This window comes from Chrysochloris asiatica, unplaced genomic scaffold (genome assembly GCF_000296735.1).
Source record: "Chrysochloris asiatica unplaced genomic scaffold, ChrAsi1.0 scaffold00343, whole genome shotgun sequence".
Classification (NCBI taxonomy): domain Eukaryota; kingdom Metazoa; phylum Chordata; class Mammalia; order Afrosoricida; family Chrysochloridae; genus Chrysochloris; species Chrysochloris asiatica.
The window spans coordinates 971,837-977,658 of NW_006408861.1; the positions used below are offsets into that span (position 1 = coordinate 971,837).

The window sequence follows — 5,822 nt, forward strand, 5'->3', positions numbered from 1 at the left end:
TGAAGAAAGAAATAGATAAATCCACAATTATAGTAGGAGATTTCAACACACCACTCTCGAAAAGGGATAGAACAACCAGAAAGAAACTTGACAATGCCACAGAGGAACTTAACACAATCAACCAACTTGACCTCATAGATATACACAGAGAATTCTATCCAACAATGGCACAATACACAATTTTCTCCAGTGCTCATGGAACATTTTCCAGAATTGACCATGTATTAGGCCACAAAGAAAGCCTCCATAAATTTACAAACATCAAAATTCTACAGAGCATCTTTTTAGACCACAATGCTATAAAACTAGAAATCAACAATAAGAATGCCAAAACAATAAAGTCAAATACATGGAAAATGGACAACACCCTGCTGAAAAGTGACTGGGTAAAAGAAGAAATTAAACGTGAATTCACAAAATTCCTAGAAACAAACGAGAAAGAAAACACAACATACCAAAATCTTTGAGACACAGCGAAAGCAGTCCTGAGAGGTCAATTTACTGCAATAAATGCACACATCCAAAAAGAGGAAAGAGCCAAAATCAACACATTAACACAGCACCTTCAACAACTAGAAGCAGACAAGGAGAGGGAACCTACAGTCACCAAAAGAAGAGAAATAATAAAGATCAGAGCAGAAATAAATGAGATGGAAAACTGAAAAACTATAGAAAGAATCAACAGGACAAGAAGCTGGTTCTTTGAAAGGATTAATAAAATTGACAAACCACTGGCAAAACTAACTAAAGAAAAGAGGGAGCGGTCACAAATCAATTGCATTAGAAACCACATAGGCTAAGTCATGACAGAACCAAACGAAATAAAAAAGATAATAACAGAATACTACGAAGAGCTGTACTTCAATAAATTCGAAAATTTGGATGAGATGGATACATTTCTAGAAAAACATGACCTACCTAAACTTACTCAGACTGAAGTAGAAAATCTGAACAAACCCATAACAAAAGAAGAAATTGACCAGATCATCAAGAAACTCCCAACCAACAAAAGCCCAAGCCCAGATGGCTTCACGGGTGAGTTCTACCAAGGAGGGGGAGGTGAATGGAAGAACAAAGCAGATGGGAGAACAATTAGGCAGTTTTGCATGGGCTAAATGGGACAGAGGTAAAGAATGATGTATGCACAACCTTGGAACAACATGGCTCTGGGATACAGAGATTGAGACATAGTTGGAATGGGGAAAAAGGGAGAAATAATGTTAAGATGCTTGGCTGTCTTTTGAATATTGGTTTCCTTTGCATACCATGATAAAATAGACACTGGAGGGGGAGAGAAAAGATAGCCAGAAATATCACCATAGAAGGCTTCCAAGTCTGTCTTCTGCATATAACTGATTGCAATACCTAAAATGGGGCTACAACACGCCCAGTGAAGGAGGCTTCCTGCAGAGCCTCTGTATTACATAAGACTATGGGTGGAATACTGTAGAGCATCCAGAATTTTCTCAGGTGTGAAATTTCCACTTGAAAGGACAAGCAGACCAGCCTGGAGTGGCTAGAAGAACAGAAGATACTTCTTGAAAGAAAGACTGACAGAAAAAATACAAAACATCATAGACAGACCAACTGATTACCACAAGAACAAGTAAGTTCCTCAACCAGGAGACATCAAGACAAGTGGTTGTGTCCCTTTAGAGCAAACCCCCTTCCAAGACTAAGACTCAATGGGAATACTCGCTTGGATGGTGATCACTCAAGTTCGTCACCGATAAGGGGAAGTGAGGGGAAAACAGCAGTGAAGCAGCAAGCTAAGCCCTGTAATGTTCAATAGACTCCTGTGAACCCTGGTGAAGACCTGGTTGGCCAGCAGTGCGGCAAGACCTGGGAACTCTTGGGCCCAGAGTCAGTGACATAGCCACAGAGGACTAGAGTGGAGAGAGTAGTGTCCAGCTGATAAGAAGAGAGGGCATATGCACAAGAACACCCACACTTGCAGATAGTACCCACTTGGCCTGGCTTCAATGACTGGATGATCAGGGGAAAAAAGAGTAATCTGCTACAATTTGATGAACTTGACCTACACCTATGGATGCAGTAGCTCAAAAGAGGGAACAAATCTTTACAGCAAGGATCAGTCCCACCCCCTCCATACACAGAATAGACAGGGATTGGCAACTTGGACATTGGCTACCCAAAAAGGGGGCGGGGTACAAAAGCAAGAAATGATTTACAAGCTTTCAAGAGGGAACCTAGATCCAGAGGGCGTGGAGCAAGGTAGAATCTCCACTGAATTGTCTCCAATCTGACTAGGCGGGGCTGATGAAAGGAGATGCAGATAGGTCTCTTGTGATACAATAGTGAATAATTGTTATCAGGACTGATTGTGAGGGTTGGAAATGTAAAGGTAGACGTTTTATAGCTAAAGGAGGGGAGTGATTGATTTTGCAGTCTAGGAGCGGAGGTCCCTGGGACCATCAAGGGAGAAGAGTGGAGAGCGGGGACCTACCCAGAGAAGCAGTGACACCAGAGATGGAGGCAGAGATGATGATGTGGAGAGATGGAGCAGCTGGGGACTTTAGACCCAGAGAGGGAGAGGGGCTGTGTGCTGACTACTGAGGGGCAGGCTTGCAGGATATTCCCTTTGGTTGGTTGATGATGCATGGAGGGGATTGTAACCATGACAATGAAACGATATACGATAGGATGAATGTAAAACTAATGTTCTTCCATGTAAACTATCACATAATTCACAATAAAACATTAAAAGAAAATTCCTGGGGTGGCGGGGAGGCACAGTAACAAACATTTTAGCCTGTTGGACTAGAAAATAGTGATCTCCAAGGAAAATTGAGAAATAGAGGAAAGAGAAATTGTCTATATTATCCATTTAATCTGAATGTTTAAAAAATCCTTTTAATCGTACTTGGATTCATTGTTGTTGTTGTTAGTACAGTGATAATTTGGGGGGGGAGGCAAAAAAACCCCAATGACACAGCTCATTACAGCAAAAGAAGCAAGGGGACTTGAACCAGACCACAGTTGTTAGGTTAATTCAAAAATGGAGCACAAGGAAACTGTTCTGAACATACACACACAAAAATAAAACACAAGAAGCCCTATCATGTTCACACCACTTCTCAGTTCAGAAAGGTAAGAGTAAGGTGGGAAAGCACCTTACCCCAGTAAACCAGTAACCCAAAAGGTTAACAGGCTTAGCACAATAGTTAGCATAGTAATTTCATGGCTTCAGAATACATCATTAATGACAAGTAACCAAACCATTGATCAGAAACACTGAAGAGTACCTTTCTCTTGACAATGTGATATTAAAGTGCTGCCTGCCTATGGACATTTTGTAATGGAAAAATGTTTAAAGCTTAATTTTTTATTGTAAAATATTGACACCATTAAAACCAACATGATTATTTTCCATTCACTCAATAACTGAGGTAACAGTAGTATAAAAATATGTAAAAAATTCTAAATTCATAATTACCCATGTATGCTAATACCTATATAGCTAGTATAAGGAGCTCTGGTAGCATAGTGGTTACAAATAGAACTGCGAATCACAAGGTCAGCAGTTCCAAACTACCAGCTGCTCTGTGGGAGAAAGATGAGGCTTTCTGCTCCTGTAAAGATTTACAGCCTCGGAAACCCCACTATGGGTCAAACCGACTCAATGTCACTTAACAACAACCACAACTTATAGCTAGTATAAACCGATTATTTAAAAATAGTTTTATTTCCTTAAAAACACTTAGTTCATTTACCATTTAACTTCAGATAGCTAGTTATCTGCCATCCTGAACTAACAAAAAAACACAATGAAAAATGGCAATGCCTGTACTCTGGGTTTCTTGTTAGGTGGATCCTCAAGACTAAACTTTAGAATTTCACCAAAAGGGACATATGGAATTCTCTTGGAAGACACCTTTTTGCCAATTGTTTCCATCTGGAAGCCAGTGGTTTGTTGCTCATTGTGGAGCCCATCCAGGTCACGTCGTCCATCAAAGACAAAGGCTGGCTTCAGCGTTTTCTTATGAATGCGTTCATAATCCAATTCCTTAAAATTGTCCCACTCAGTACAAATAACAACTACATGGGCACCATTACATGCTTCATATGGATCCTTGGAAATGGTCACAAGTCAGGTCACTTGGTCATCCTCTGAAACGCCTGGATAAGAAAGACTCATGACGGTTTATCCCTTGGTACTTTTGGGTCATATATATAAAGGTGTGCACCTTCATACATCAGGTATTTGCTTGTATCACCAGTGTCCTTTTTGAATGCAAACCCCAAAATAGCTATCTTCTTATCAGTCACGGTATTAAACAGACTATAATCTGGGAAGCAAAACTCCTTCTCTGGTAATCATTCATGTCTATGACCTGCTGCCAATAAAGAGCTACTTCAGGCAAATTCAGAGCCTCATAGAGATAAACCAAATTCAGAACATCTTTTTGAAAACAGCTTCCACCAAAAGCAACACTGGCCTTCAGAAACTTATTTCCAAATCTCTGGTCCATTCCAGTGGCTGTTGCTACTTCTTCTACATCAGCTCCTGTTGCTTCACAAAGGGCACTTACAGAGTTAATACTGCTGAGTCTCAGGGCAAGAAAAGCATTTGCTGCCAGTTTGGACAGCTCTGAAGACCAAGTATTAGTGGTGAGGATCTTTACTCTGGGAACCCAAAGTTCATACACAGCACACAGTGTCTGCACAGCACTCTGGTCCTCGAGGGTTTCATTCCCTCTAATCAGTACTCTGTCTTGGTTCTTTAGGTCCTTGACTGCCATCCCCTCTGCCAAGAATTCAGGGTTGGACAGCACCTGTAATTTCAAGTTGGGTTTTGTGTTCCCATCAAATAAGCAACGAATACTTTCTGCTGCCCGCACGAGAACTGTGCTTTTCTCAGTCACAATTTTGTACCCATGTGAGTTTTGCACAATGCGTCTGACACAAGATTCAATGTACTTCATATTTGCAGTCCGGCCTCTCCCCAACCCATAGGTTTTTGTTGGAGTGTTCAAAGAAATAAATACGAGATCAGTTACTTTAATGGCATCATCAATATCCATAGGAAAAAACAAATTTTTTTTTCCTCGACAGCATTCCACCACTTCTTTTAGTCCTGGCTCATAAATAGGAAGTGTAGGAGAGTTCCATGCATTGGTTCGTGATTCATTAACATCAACTGTTACACTGATTTCAGGGCACATGTGAGCAATGATGCTACACATGAGTCCTCCAACGTAGCCCACACTGATGCAACCGATCTTCTTAATTTCAAACATGATTGTACCACTTCTAGGCCCAAATACAGAAGCTGCTCCTGGCTGGGCTATTTGATGATTGTGAATTTATGGAGGCTTGCTTTGTGGCCTAACACATGGTCAATTCTGGAAAATGTTCCATGAGCACTGGAGAAGAATGTATATTGTGCTGTTGTTGTGTTGAATGCTCTGTACATATCTATGAGGTCAAGTTCGTTGATTGTATTTTTTAGCTCCTCTGTAAATTTGTTGAGTTTCTTTCTGGTTGTTCTGTCCCTTTTCGAGAGTGTCGTATTAAAATCTCCCTCTATAATTGTAGATATGTCTATTTCTTTCTTCAATTCTAGTAAGGTTTGCTTCATGTATCTTGGTACTCTTTCATTGGGAGCATAGATATTTATTATGGTTATGTCGTCTTGCTCAATTGACCCTTTGGACATGTGATAATGTCCTTTTTTGTCTCTTATGCTGTTTTTTGTCTTGATGTTTACTTTGTCGGAGAGTAGTATTGCTACTCCTGCTTGATTATTGTTGCAGTTAGCTTGGTATATTTTTTTCCATCTTTTAACTTTTAGTCTGTTA

At 40.3% G+C, this 5,822-nt stretch overlaps 1 pseudogene; it reads right to left on the reverse strand.

Moving 5' to 3' along the window:
• Positions 1-3,772: 3,772 nt before the first annotated feature.
• LOC102835548 lies at positions 3,773-5,261 on the reverse strand (annotated as a pseudogene).
• Positions 5,262-5,822: the final 561 nt, after the last annotated feature.